At 40.1% G+C, this 15,757-nt stretch overlaps 1 protein-coding gene across 7 annotated transcripts in view; it reads left to right on the forward strand.

The window, feature by feature from the left end:
* Positions 1–4,115: 4,115 nt before the first annotated feature.
* LOC1278228 (uncharacterized) overlaps positions 4,116–15,757 on the forward strand; it is a 57,622-nt gene continuing 45,980 nt past the window's right edge. For 2 of the 7 annotated variants that reach the window (XM_061653236.1, XM_061653235.1), the window contains exons 1-2: positions 4,116–5,283; positions 5,399–5,487. The gene's annotated coding sequence lies outside the window, so the exon portion shown is untranslated. Of the gene's footprint in view, positions 5,284–5,398; positions 5,488–10,680; positions 10,853–15,757 lie in introns of all 7 variants that reach the window. The other 5 variants (XM_061653240.1, XM_061653238.1, XM_061653237.1 and 2 more) reach the window with 3 other exon arrangements.

Below are 15,757 nucleotides of genomic sequence, written 5' to 3' on the forward strand. Positions count from 1 at the left end.
CAAAGCCAGCCAGAAGATGTGTGTGGTGCGTCGTGCGTGTGTTTCCTGTTAGAAAATTCATCTTCAAAGTGGTGGCATATCGTTAAATTAAGTAGCTCATTGCCGTTCGGAGTTTTGCACCTACCTTTCGGAACCGATTCCAATTTTGGCGGAGTCATTCGGAAGCGAATTCGGATTTTTGTTGAATTTACCCATCACTAGTACATACTAATCATAAATACTAAATACTAAAACTAGTAATCATAAATACTAAATTAGATGTCTGATAGGTTGCAATTCAGTTTGGAGATAGCCGACCCAATTATAAATGGAATTACTTACACGCAGTTTTTACTTTGCGTATTCCTGCAAGGTAAATCATAAAGGGTATCTTCAGTTCTTATGTCGTGGCTCAAATTGTGATTTTAAATATTGTTTCAATTCACAACAATTCACAAGCAAACACCATGTATTAAATACACACTGTTCAACCACCATTCAGATGAAATCTCGTTCTCTCTCTCGTAACGGAAAGTCAAGCTGTTTAGTTCCCTGAGTAGTAGTCGCTAGGTAATCGCTGCTCGAGATATTAAACTTCTGACAAATAGTGTTACCAACAACTCGACTGCAAAGCAAAGAGGTTGCGTTCTTCAATAACAGTTTTGCCACAAATCATCTGCTCAAATTATCCGACTAATTTGAGGATTCATTAGCAGCATCAGTAGTACTGGCAGGGACGCTGAGTGGGATAATTACACTTGCATCAATGGCAATGATTGCTCCAACGCAATAACAGAATAAAAAACACGTTTATTGATAGTTGATAAGGCAGTATTGCCGATGACCTTGTGTGTGCAATCGGTATTATGCTGCCAACGCTTCCGATTGGATGGTTCAATTACACTATTTTCCGGCTCAGTTTTCAATGTGAACAGCATTATTCAAATCATGCAAGATGTTTTACAACAACTGTCATTGTTTGTAGCAGCTGGGCTGTTGAAACCCCCTCTTGCGATTGTTGAATAATGTCGTTCACATTATAAACTGACCCGGAAAACAGTGTAAAGCAAAACATTCTCGCTACTATGTGGACGGTGGGTCGCATTTTGTGGCGCTCTGCACGTGGTATTGGGTTGGGACCCGTTGATTACAATGTGCTGCTAGACATCGGTTCACCAGACGATACACACACGATGCTTGATAGAATTCACGCATCAACAACTAGGATAAGCCTTGCATTGGAAAGTAATGTGTTGTGAACGGTAGCTTGGTATCAGTAGGTTTTTATTATTCTAAAGTGTTTTTGTTTTTCAAAATAGAACAAATGAATACAAAGCTCATCGACTATTGTTTGCCCTAAAAACCAAAAAATCAGCCCACATATATCAAACAGGTAACAATACATAATCATAACACATAAACAGGCAAAACTATCAACTGATAACTGCTTGTCGTGGCGTCTGTGGTCGTTTTTCAAAACGATCTTGTCCGTCGGACTTATCCACCAGAGAACGCCCTCCCAATTAACTCTTGCTATAGATGAAAACTGATTTCAATTGTCCAATTCGAGAAGCGCCAAAGAAAAGCAAACGGCAATTGGTGCGTTTGACCCCGGGGGCGCGAGCCCGTGTGAGTTATATGATGGATTTAATAATAAAAACCTTTCATATCCTACTCGACGGCGAGCACAATAGGACGCTTGTGTGCTCTTAATCCGCAAGGAGGAAAACCTTCCTTGTCCTTGATCGATCGTTTCGCACGACAATATTGCAAAACGCAGTCGCATGGCTTTAAGATGATTTCATGTTATGAGAGCGCGAATGAGACCGTGCGATCGTGTATGCTCTACCACGCAAAAAAAACATAAGAGATGTATTGTTAATCTGTTTGCATCTTCACGATCCTCGCATGTCAATGGTGCAGCAGCCAACCATTGGGAGGTTTCTGTTGTCTAATCCAGGCGGTAGACTGCTTATTACGGTCTCTTAGTGCCTCTGTGAGCATAAAATCTTATCTTAACGTATCTTGAAAGATAATTTCGTGCAGCAGGCCACATTATCTCGAGAGATCGCGGGAGGATTTGAATATTCTAGCATGACAGAAAAATGACAAAGATGCCTCTCTCTCCGTCCGTTGTAACGTCGTTGGAGATAATGTTGAGGGTATGTTGCAGTTCCGTCTCCCCTCATCAACATCAGAACGCAACGATGATGTTGTGTGAGAGTACGGTTGGGTTGGTTGTAAAGTAGGCGCTATCATACGACATCATAGCGTCATCGCCCCTGGCAACGGGTAATGTTGGAAGCAAATTAATGCGCAGCCATGAACCTTATTAATAGCAGGATTGGGTTGGCTTGGAATGCTGCATTTATCGGTGCATGCAACATTTTCCTTAGGATACCGATTAAAAATTGCCGGTTGCGGTACTCGTTTCAACGTAATGAATGAACGTAATGAGGTAATTATTTTATTTTTCGGAATAAAGGGATGTGTTCAAATGAATATTGAATGCCATGATTAGTCAGTTTGTTGTGCAGCGTGAAGTTGAATGAAATTATAATATTCAAACGAAAAAAAAAAACGCCTCTAAAATGCTTTGGAGGGTTGCAACAACAACAGTTATCTGCATTGTTTGTGTGTCGTGGTATGACGTTCCAATGATAATTCTAATTAATTAATAAAAAAGTGGAACAAAATAAACACTCTTTTAAACCATCTCATACCGAACGAAATCGCAAGCGCATGACGATTGTTTGTATTATAAACAAAAGGCCTTATGAGGTGATATTAATTGTCAGAAGACCAATATTTGATTAGAACAAAATCGACGTTTTTTTCTGGCTTGATGGTTTTTGATAATAGGGGAAAGCGGGGCAAAATGGGCATGTGGGGCAAAATGGGCACCCTCTATTTAAGCATTTTTTGACTACAAAGATACTTTTCAATGCTCAAAATGTATGCATTAGAGTGTTCTATGAACACCATGTAGTTTTCATAACCCTTACATAACAAATAACTAAGAAAAATGCAAAATAAGGTTTGTTGTAGGTTTGTTTGTTTGTTAGGAAAAAGGCAAAATGGGCAGTTACGCTTGGGGCAAAATTGCCAGATGCTTTTGACATACGGCGCTTGGTGAGGCTATGGTGTTTTATTTGTCGCCTCAAAATGATAACAGACACAGTTTCAAAAGATTCGATTTTGTAGATTTAAACGTTTAAAAACTGTTTTAATTTTGATAACATATTTTTGGAAGAATTTTAAGGGCTTTTCTGACCAGCAATCAAAAGATAGAACGAAAAATACATTTCACGAAACGTGCGCAAAAGCATAGACCTAAGCGCAGTTGTTGTGGCCCAAATTGCCCCAGTGTTTTGACGTTTCACGTTTTGTTTACATATGCCCATTTTGCCCCAGGGCTATGCCCATTTTACCCCGCGTGTCGAAATAGCTTCTCGTAAAACATCAACTTTTATTTTACATTATTTTCATGTTTTTAAGTTGTTTTTATTCTATGTGGCAATTTTAATCCATAGATAAATGGTTGAGGCATACATTAATGAAAGAAAAATTGTGTTTTGTGGAAAATTCAAAGGAATATTCAGTAAACTGCTTAACATGCCCATTTTGCCCCGCTTTCCCCTACTTCACGCCAGTTGGTTTTGGTTTCTTATTATTTTTTTGTTATTTGTTGTTCCAAGCAACTGAACGGAGCTCTTTAAACCATTCGCTCTCGTTCTCTCCTACTCGGTGGAGAGCAACGTTTACTCACTTTTGTTTGTTTGGAAGCAAATATTAGCTAAATTTATTAATTCTGAAAATAATGTACTTAAAGCTTGTATTAGTTTTTTTGTAAAATAATTCCCTTTTCAATTAGAAATCGAACTCCATTTCTCAAAAAACATATAGGTTGCTTCAAAGCAAACTCATTAAAATGCACTGCACTATGTTCATTGTATGCCAACGCTGCATGCCACTCTCGCGTGCTATTCATGCTCCCCTCAGCATACAATTTCTCTCGCTCACATTTTCGCTCCATTCCATTTTTCGCTCACACAAGAAACCCTAACTCTCTCACTCTCTCGGACCCCCAACAAACAACAACATTGCAGCTTCCAAGGCGCTCCAAAACACGTACCGGAAAAAAGCATCCCCATTCACTCTTAGTGTGACCGCCTAGTGCTTCGGACAAGTTTCGACTTTGTAAGCGCTCGTTGCCCGTGACTGGCTTTCAAAACTACTTTTCAGTTGTGTTGTCGAATTTCAAGTTTTTCTTGATGTGTTTGTGCAAAGTGAAGTTTGTGGGTTTGTTTGCGTAATTGAATCCAGCTTTTTTTAATTGATACTATCACGGTTGTAAAAATCGCAGCATTATCAATATAATCATCGGTTTCTATTTGACAGAAAAAGTATGGTAAAACGTGAGAAAGTGATAAATTGATTGAAGTATTATTCTAACGATCATTCCCCGTGTGCATTTTTTGTTTCTCTTTTGGATTATTTAGAGATAATTGGGCCAGTGTGAAGTTGGGAATAGCTAATTGTGTGAAGAGTAATTACTCTTCTGGAAGCAGAAAACCAAACCCAAAGCAAATCGATTGTGTCTCTTTCGAAAACAAAACAAAGCGTCTGATTGTATCATCACCAAGAGTGTGTGTGTGTTGATCACTAACAACATTTTATGTTACGATTTATTTTTTCGGATCAACGCCGTTTCTAAAACAAAACCAAAAAGATCGTGCCAAGAGCAAAGGGAATAAAATTTCCTGCTCGAGTGCTTGTCGTGCGTCCGTCGTTGTTCGTTGTGACAAGTGAAATACTGTTCGATGCGCTGTCTATGCGCATTCGCGCCACAGCATACAAAAAGATTCTATCACAGTTTGAAATGAATAAATAGCGAAAATTCATTGTTAGTGTTCTCCCTGAAGTGCCATATATTTCACGGCCAACTCGTGTTCCCACTTCGGACACAGGGGCCAAGGTGATAAGGGTGGTGATACGTGGTGGTCCACACCACAGCCAGCCAGCCAGCCAGTCAGGACTTCCAGTGTTGATGGTGTATGGGTGGTAAAGAGAAGAGTTCGGTATAGAGTAAAAAGAATGCGAAAAATATTTTCGTTTAAAGTTTGTGTGAGTGACGTGAGCCAAGTGTGGTGGAAATAAATTGCCCTTTGGGTGTGTTGTTAGGGCAGAGAATAAAGGATATGTTGTCGCAGCTGTATTCAAATAGTATAGTGCTATTGAATTTTGTTTGAAGCTGAGATTGGAAGTAGGAATTGAAATCTTTTCGAGCAAAGCCCACTCTAGGTAAATATATGAGCTTTTAGCTGGCCCGGAAAACTTAGTTATTCACAAACTACCTAAAAAAATCCATAATTTCTTTCCTTTTTGGGATAATTGTTCCGTGCCCGTATCATAACAGTATCCGATCGTCGAGTGTAAACCGCCAGATCTTACACCAAGTGTTAAAGTACTGTATACAACAACAACAGTGCTGCTGCTTGTATGAAGGTTAGAAAATTGCAATTAAATTAAGTTTAGTGTAACATCTAAACATACTGTAAGTCTTCAAACCTATTCTCATACCACAATAAGATGTGTGCAAAGTTTCATTGAAAATGATCCAGCCGTTACGGAGGTTGCTGGCAACAAACACCGTGACACGAGCTTTTATATATATAGCAGCTAGTCTAGAATCAACAAACTGAATCATTCCAAAAAAAAAAAAACTAAAATATTCCATTATTGCTTTGTTACTTGGGATTGTTGTATCGTGCCCGTATCCCCTCAGGATCCGATCATCGAGTGTAAACCGCCAGGCACCTCACACCAAGTGTCAAAGTGCCGTATACAACACAAGAACAATCCTACTCTTTGTATGGGAGTTAGAAAATCATTATTAAATTAAGTTTAGTGTAACATCTAAACGATTTTTAACTCTTAAAACCTATTCTCATGCCACCATGAGGTGTGTGAAAAGTTTCGTTGAAAATGATCCAGTCGTTTCGGAGGTTGCTGGCAACAAACACCGTGACACGAGTTTTATATATATATATAGAAGAAGATTGTGTTGTAATAATTAAACAGCACCTTTCAATGAAAATCCTTGAGTGTATGATGCTATAAAATTAACACGGCAAAAGGGAAACAAGTTTCAAGCATTAAATGTTGTTCCATCTGTTTCACATGTAATTTTTCCCCGGAAAGATGGTCGTTGGGGCTCTGTGGCTGAAGAAACAACGGAGGTGCAATTGCATCCCCCCCCCACTCCCACGCCGGCAACAATTTTAGGGCCTGTGACCGATGATCATAGGGGTCCCATTGCCACCCCCCCTGTTGCTATTTATAATATTTAAGCTTGGTCTACGTCTCTGAATAGCAACAATTACATTTTCTTTAAAAATAGTCAGAATAATTAACTGTTTCTTTTAACCTTAACAAAGCCGCCAAGGGCCGCATAATAGGCTCCCGAGGGCCGTAGTTTGGAGACCCCTGGTCTAGAGTCTCCTCGGAAGCTTTACGAGCAGGCGTGTATTGCAGGAGAATTAAAACGGTATTTTGGTCATCTTGCCCTCCTGATCGCCCTAAGGGAGAGAAATAAAATATGGTTCCAGGAAGTCAGGAGGAGATGGGGTTGAAGAAGGGCCATAATACCTTATTTGCCTTCGAAACGGCGATGGTATAAAGTTTCATTCGCGTGTAGATGCGCTCTTGGTAGCAGCACCAGTGTGCGCTGACGGCAACAGTGGTTAATATATTTATTGACCGATTCCCGATCAAGTCCAGAGACTTCTCTATCCGTTATTGAGCTTCAATCTCGGTTTTACATCACTCATGGTCCCGACATCATGGAATGAGTCAGACAGAGGCCTAACAGGGTGGTGGAGGACCCACGAGCTGTTAACTGAATAATGAACATCTGGTAGAGGGGCTGGCGAGATGGAATAGAAAATAAATCATCTACATGAGGCGCACGGGTTTGCATCACGATGATGTGTCTTTGGCTCTTTACTGCGTATTTTTATTTTGAGCTCATTAATTGCTGAATCGTGCTCTGCCGAGCGTTACTAAAATTTAAACAAAATCAATATTCTACATCAAACGATGAGAAGAGTCTTCCACCACAAAGATATTTGAGAAAAATTGATAGGCTTTGAACAGAGTTGAAAATCAAATTCGCTACACTTCCAGTACGAAGCTTCATTTCCTGTGATCTGCGGTCGATTAAAGCTTCCCCTCTAGTTTCCAATAATGTTTGCATTGTGATCGAGATCGGGATCCACTACAGCAGCGGAGCATGTAGCGAACCGAAATCGAATACATTATCCGAACAAACAACAACAACACTCCAGCCTCGACCGCGAACACCACCACAATTGCCTGGAGTTACGACGGTGAGGCACAGTCGACGACCACACCGAAGGTTGACATTGAGCAGGCACAATGTGCAGCGGTACCGCAACAGCCCCTCCGACCACAGCAAGTGCCGCTAAAGGAAGGGTTTTTTTAAATAATAATATTTTGTATTATACGAATAATATATAACGATACGTAGGGGGAGCGGAGGGGCTACGCAAAACATAAACGAATGTGAAACTCCTGAGAATGCGGCTCTCACTTGACTACTGATGTCAGCAGAGTGATCACGAATCGCGCGCTACACGCTAATCAGTCGTCGTTGTGCTGAATGCACGCAAACTGTGTCTCTAATTCGTCATTTGCTAATCGGTTGCGTTCTCACCACGGGAAACGGGTTCCGTTAGTTCCCAGCCGACATTAGCATCTCGCGAAGATCGCCAAGATCTCTCCGGCGGTACAGATAAACGGCAAGGAGAGCATAAAAGGCCACGCAATCGGTTCATCTTTCCAGCATGTATCACAAAACTAAAGGGGAGGGGAACGACTGTGGCCGACCGTATTAATTTACCGTTCCAAATAATCGGTGTTTTTAGCGCCGGAGTCGCTGCCCTTGTGTGCACGACTGCAACTGTAACTGGAAGAACGCAGGTTCTCCGTCTCAATCTGCTTAATTGGTTTTAATTTAATTCGAATTCGTTGCTCTTTTGTGTTCTATGTCAAATAATACTGAACTTGCGCGTAATGTTCGGCATCATGCTACGTGTGATCTACAAAATGGAGAAGGAAACAGTAATCCTTTCTCAACGTTGACCCACGCATCTTAGTAGTCACTTTTGTTCGTCGTTGTGTGTGTGTGTGTGTGCGTGTGTGTGTGTGTGTGTGTGTTTGTGTGTGTGTGTGTGTGTGTGTGTGTGTGTGTGTGTGTGTGTGTGTGTGTGTGTGTGTGTGTGTGTGTGTGTGTGTGTGTGTGTGTGTGTGTGTGTGTGTGTGTGTGTGTGTGTGTGTGTGTGTGTGTGTGTGTGTGTGTGTGTGTGACCGAAACGAGTATAAGGTACCAAAAAAGGTTAATTTAATAGCACACATCATCTTCGTGCCGGCTACCGTCAACCCCTCGATGTCGAACAGGAATCACAATAGTCGAGTTTGTTGAATAAGATGCGCTGACCTTAGAGACCAGCGGCTTGCGATGGACGTACACCGCAGCAGCAGCATCATTTAAGATGTTGTTCATCATTTACGATTTCCGATACGGCTGAGATGTAGGTAAATGTTTTGCAATGTACGAGGTGAATTCGATTAGGACTTCGATTACAACCGTTCACTAGAGGACGTGCCGATGACGTAATAAATTACCGTGATGCCCTCACGATTGTTTTAAATCTCCCATCACCTACCGGAGTCACATGTCGTTAGACATAGCAGAGACTCTAGACAGCAATACGGTTTATTAACAAAATGTTTGCATGAATTCGTTTTTTGTTTCTTACTTCTCCTCATGGACGTGCAAGACCTCTTTCAATTTGAGAAGTAATCGAACATGAGAAAGGAATTTGCGTCGTCAGCGAGCTAGAAAGTGAGTTTTTAAGCACAAGAGTGTAGGCTGTTTGGCTGTTTGGAACGACTGATAGTTTTATAGGGATTACATTCCACCCTTGTGCCAACGTTTGTTTATTGATGAAGCGCAATTTTCCGTTTATGAGTTTTTGCGCATTTTTGTAAATTCACCAAGTGTGTGGCGCTCACGGGCAGGGGCAGAAGTAATTAGAATAAATAAAAGTTTACCAGAATAATAGGAAGGCGATGTGCAAAATATTTGTGAAAAATTCATGTTTAAGATAAACTTACAATCGGTTAGTCGGCACTGGAGGCAGCGGCGTTACATTTTACGATAGCAAACCTGTGCTCCTGTGGGGGATATTTTAAACGAAAATAAAGCGAAATAGGTAAAATATGTCTAGCAGCTTACCTTCATTAGACTGTAGCCGACGCATGCTATTTGATTGAACCAACTCTGATTGTTTGAAATTAACAATGCCAGTTACATACATTACAGTATTTGTTTATAACATTCTCTTCCAAAAATCCCTACAAATATGATATCGAAAAGCACCAGAACGAGATACGATGCTGCACGGTGGTAACACCCAACCAGCCCCAGAACATAATAAGTAACGCGCAAACATAATGATGATAAACATTCGAAGTATTTTCATGCACACATAATTTATCACAATTAGAGCGTCAAGCGGTCAAGCGAACGGAGGCGAAAGATGGTGGTAATGGAGCTTGAAATGTTATCCGATAAAGAATGCAGTAAATACTGGAATAAACCCCTTGGCCTGGTGGGTGAGGATGCCGTGACTCCGTGTTAGATGGTTGATGGGATGTTTATGTGAAGGATGTTAAAACCTGAATCCTGTCATCCATTTGGTATGATTGATGATCCCAATTGCACAATTAGAGGTAAACTGTAGTATGAAATAGGAGAGCACTTTGAAAGTTTAGATAAAAGTAATTTATAATTTTATTTTTCGTTTTTTCTGGAGAGACAGAGCTTTTTTCAGAATGAAGGGGCATGACAGCAAGATATTATGCTCATTTTCAAGATCTCTAAGCACGGTTGGGTGTTGGGTTGAATCCAAAGTTGAATCCAAACTGTTTCTCTTCGCACCAAGAAATGGTGTCGAAAAACGCTCTGGGAGGCGTTTGCTGCATTCAAGCAATCCATGACCCCTTGTGTTCCGAAGCTAATCTACACGACGGATATAGGCACTGGCTTGGGCATAATCGCAACGCAGAAACTTCACCTGAAGGCAAACATAATAAAACACCAAAGCTCAAAACAAGGATCGTGCGCTGTTGACCTACCGGCACCGTTGTGAGGTTGTAATGTTGGTTCGGGTGTATCAGCGCGACCTCTCACAGTCGCGATCTCACGACTGTTTATTACTTACGAACGCCCCTGCGGGCAATTGCGTTCGGTGCGTTCAATATTCGCCAGGCGTGCAAGAAACAATAACAATCAACCCGAACCCTGGTGATCGAGATTCCTTCCTTGTACAGCGCGGAGTGCTATTGGGAATGAACCAGTTTTTTATTCCCCTCCACCGACGCCGTACCTGGCTGGATCAGATAAAAGGTTTTATATCCGCACTGTTGTTTGTCTTTTTCGCATCGTGGTAGTTGAATGAATGAATCATGGTGCTTGAACATTGGACAATCTACATTTCAAACTGCTTTATTTGAAGAGGTGAAAGAGAATAAGGTTGGAAAACTATTTGACGTACGCATGTTGGGTACGAGCTGAATGATGTCAAAAGTGGTCATTTTTTCTTCTTCTTGCAGTCACCAATTGGTCACCTTGGAACGAAGGCAAAACATGCAAGCATTCGGTTCGGTGGCAGGTATCTATCAACTTAACAACAGCTTGGAATGTACACCCTCAGCAAATTATTTCAACAAAACGAATAAAAAACGAGGACACTCAAAACCTAACTTCGGGTTGCCCGGGTCGAAGGTAACATGTTACGTTTCTTTCAGTGTCCCAAAACTGTATGTGTGTTGTTGTTTTTTCTCTCACGTTTTTACTTTCACAGTTCTTAGCCTAATGGTTAGCATGGACCCGCTCTTCTCACTCCATAGCTCCCATAGACTGGGGTACTACAATTATTATGAACGTAACACACGTCTTTGCAAGCGGTGACGACGTCGATGATGTCATGCAAAATATAGAGAACTGTGGAAGATGGGACTGAGAGAAAAATCATCTTTCAAACGAGACGACCAATAAAAAATCTTCAGACTAGCGGTGATTCGAACGAGATATCGTTAACCTTCGTTTCTTTGATCAAACATACACCCTAATCTTTATGACCACCTACCCGGGTAGGTTATACATTTTATAAGGGAATTTGTATTATTATTGGTGAAAAAATGTCGAATTTAACGTATTTTATGTAGCTATTAAAAAAATACTTCTTTTAATGTTATAAATTTATGATGTATGGCTTTTAGTTACGTAAATTGAATGCACAGCAATTAGTTCAACTGACACTAATACATCGCCATGTCATCTCGACTGTCGGGGCAATCATTTCAATCTATATGACTTTAGAAGAATATTTGAGCTATAAAACTTTTGGAATAGATTATATAAATATAACTACATGCATTTCTATATATATATCATTACAAAATTAACGACTAACCGAAACCAAAATCTTATTTTGTATGTATTACCTACCCATGTAGGTGGATATAGAAGTAAGGGGTAAAAGTTGATTTAATTTTTTTAAGTACAGTTAAAAAATTAGAAAAATACTGATTTTTTTTTACCACTATATAAAAACATGTTTTTCTAGGCATTTTAAATAGTTCGGATCGATTTGATTATTGTATGTATTACCTACCCATGTAGGTGGATATAGAAGTAAGGGGTAAAAGTTGATTTTATTTTTTTAAGTACAGTTAAAAAATTAGAAAAATACTGATTTTTTTACCACTATATAAAAACATGTTTTTCTAGGCATTTTAAATAGTTTGGATCGATTTGATTATCCAATAAAAAGTTATTATAAAAGAATGGGCAAAACATACCCTGGTAGGTGGTTATGGAAATGAAGGTTAAAGGAGCAACCTCTTAGATGTTTATCCGTGTCGTGTGTCAGTTAAATGAGGTTTAGTGGGGAGAACAATGGATTGAGACGGGCTTGGATTGAGATAGGAATATTTAAGACCTTTTGAGCCTAATTGAGACTACACGTTTCGGGCTAGCGTACCGTACCGTTCCTTTTAGTATGGAGAGTTTGACGGAACGGGACGCAGAGTGACCAGAAATACCGATTGATCTGTATTCCTACCGATTTTTATATGCCTAACGATTCACAGATGACCACCCTAAAACTACCGATTTTTAAGAAGAAGTTGGTGATGATGGTCCCTCCACTTTCACCTTCAAAGGTTCGAGAAGGACGAAATCATCTTAAAGATATTTAGGTATAAAAAATGACAGTAGTATTTCTACATAAAACTCGAGTGGATGATTGAGTGTTTTCGAACTTCATTAATGAATCCGATAGGGTGCCAATAAGTCCTATCATCTTACAATTAGTGGGTATAAACTTCAAAGTCCACTATACGCGCGCGTGTCTCGCAGCATAATCAAAAGTGTGTTATTGTTTCAAGTTTCGGTAGGAGCCCACAACATTAATGTGTCAAAAATCAACATTTACCATGTATCTATTTTCGGCAGCATTTAAAGTGAATAATTATTTGTTTTTCATGAATTAAAAATTCCAAGTGGGCTAGAATAAATTCTGCAACCCTAGAATCTTTCATAAAAACCACACATTGATTGGTTTACTGCTCTGGTTCTCTTAATAATGAAACCTGCCGAACTATTGGCTGACAGCAAATCTGCCGAAACAAGTTGAACTCTGTACATATTCTATGAAAAATATGAAACTTTATGGAACTTCAAATATGGAACTTTATGGGACGAGACCACCTGATCTATTTAAAGCACATTGGGATGAATGAAAAACACGCCCTTGTTTAGACATGTTTTCCAACAGGTATTCGAATCTAATCCTACCTTTGAGATTAAAAATAAATAAATAAATAAATAAATCATAAATCCTGTACTCTCTCTTCCTCTACGCCATGTTACACTAATTGGAACAAAATGATGTCACAGTGCGAAACTTGTACGTATGTTTGTGTGAAATACCCGCTTTGTCATAAATTTCCCAAATAACCAGAATTCATCCCCAGTGTAGATGGAATAACCAGAATTCATCCACAGTGTAGATGCAATAACCAGAATTCATCCACAGTGTAGATGCAACCACAAAATCGTAGTGAACACAATTCCTCATACCATATTAGATCTTGCATATGCTTGGTAGTGGGATTTAAATGTGTACCGTTTGTTACCTATTATTGTGCGCACTATAATCCACACACTAACGAGCTTCGTTGCGTTATGGTATATCAAATTACGATCCCTATACATGTCACAGTCCCACATGTCAGAATGACGACGATGATGTCAATCGACTTTCCTTTTACAGAATTCTTTTGCGTAAAGACCTAACGCGCGAAGTCTTTGGGACACTTTCTACAGGACTTTTTTCCGGAAATAAAACATTCAGGAAATAAAACAGGAGCAATTTTTACTTCCCTTGCACAGTATGGTACTGTGGTATCTTTTCTGTTATTATATTTTCTGGAACTTTTGTGACGTCGTTCACATGGTTTTCAAATATTAGTTTTATGGGTTATTTTACGCATCATGGTGGTTTTCGTGTGGTGCCAATTTGCAACAAGAGTACGTTTCGTCACGCAACGTCAACGTCGTGGGCAGAGAGAACGTGGTGTGCATGATTAAAAATTTAAGTCACCGCTGGAATGCATTGAAATGCAGACGGGGAGCTTCTTCCAGCCAGCGTCGTTATCTGTTGCATCTGTTGTCGGCATCAGGACGAAGTTAGAACGATCCAAAGGGAGGTTAAGCTGCTTCTTTTTTTCTTTGAATACTCCAGCTATGCAGCTTTTTATCGTTTTCCTCCACTTTCCACTATTAAAACCGAAACGTTGCACTATCGCAATCTGATGTTGTATCGCAACTCTCGGTGTGCTCATGTCCGTTATTTCAGCCAACTCGGTTCATGGCTTCGATTGAGCCGGGTTTTTAATACTGTCAGCCCTATCTTGTGTCTGGCTTCAATTGTTGCAGTTCTTAAACGCAGCCATGTGCGTTATGGTGCGTCAGCATCGTCGTACATCGCCGTAGAAGTTGCACGTACATTTTGTCGCCGTCCGTTCATTAACTGTCGGCAAAATAATTGAAAACTAGTGGTGTGGCACGTGACAATTGAGCCTTTTTCTGTCTCTTCCCATTGCTCTTTTTAAAGTAGATGAGTCATTCCTGCGCGCTCGTTACGCGGGAATGGGAATTTTTCTTTATGGCTTTGTTTACATTCCAACAATCGTGTAAACATCTTTTTTGTACGTAGTGTGACGCAGTGTTTGCATGCCATGAGCAGAGGAAAAAAGTTCAAAGGGAGCATGGTACGAATCATTCGCGACAGTCGCTACAAAACCTATGAGATGCAGCAGCACCAGCAACTACAGCATGGTATTTTTTCCATCCTGGAATGTCATTGACCGCAAAGGACGTTAGAAGCTCAGGCGTGTAGCTCCCTCGGGCTTCTTGATACCAACCATCAGGAATATCGTCATGTGCTAGCGTGTGTCTAGTTCCGTGAGAAAAAATGTCAGTATCTTGAAAGGGTTGGTAAATCATGACGTTGACAATGGTTTCGATTATGCGATACACGATGCCGCACACAGCGAAGTCCTGTCATAGCGATTGTTTTCGATTGGATACGTCGTTTGGATACGTTCGTTTGGATGCGTTGTCATGCAAAGTGGTTTGTCAAATAATTGCATAATAGTTGCGCGAGTGCGGGTATCAATGTGGAAAGGTTACAGCAAAAGAATGGATTGGAATGTTGACGTATGTGCAAAAGCAAAACGTTTTCTCAAAACGGAAGAGAATGATGACAGAATGATTCGTTCGCTGTGAGTACTTAAACAATTAGATAAAAACAATTCGAAATGCTTTTGCATGATAATTTGCTACTGAAAGACAATTTAAGAAGCATTTTATGTTTTAAAGCTATTTATATAAAATATCATACGTTCACAATGTACAATATGCGCCTTTAATTGAATTACTACTATGCAATTTTAATTCCAACTCAACCCAAAGAATTCCAAGGCACTTATATAAAATATCATGCGTTCACAATGTAAAATATACGCCTGTAATTGAATTACTAATATGCAATTTTAATTCCAACTCAACCCAAAGCTCCGTCATAAGCCTTTCAATGCAATTCGATAAAATAAATCAAAATATGTTGCAAACCGATTCGGAATCACAATAAATCGTAAAAGGACACACACATACTTCACGCGATAAAACATCAATGTGTAACATAAAGAGGCACCAGCCAGGAGGTAGAAGAGTGTGCCATTCCATTCCAGAAACAACAGACCAAACATGCACGCATAACAAACGACTAGCACGAGCCAACTAGCATCGTGCGGCAGTTCACATCGGTCTGATTGATTGCTCACGTTCGTCCTAAGGGAGAAGACCACACACCATTCCGTCGTAGATCGTGCTGGAACGTGCCATTTTGCTTATCATTGAGTGAAGCGAATTTTGCTCCCTTTGTATTGTGTTCAATTTTGCATTAAGCGTCGAGCACTAACACACACAAACATACAATGAGTTGCATTTGATCGAAAGTTGCTCTTTGTGTTCGTTACACTCTCACTCCCCATCCCACCGTTCTGCGGTTGCATAAATCAGTTATGCACCGGCATTCACGTGTCCACCACTCGACGAGCT

The sequence above is a fragment of the Anopheles gambiae genome, chromosome 3, assembly GCF_943734735.2.
Source record: "Anopheles gambiae chromosome 3, idAnoGambNW_F1_1, whole genome shotgun sequence".
Lineage (NCBI taxonomy): Eukaryota > Metazoa > Arthropoda > Insecta > Diptera > Culicidae > Anopheles > Anopheles gambiae.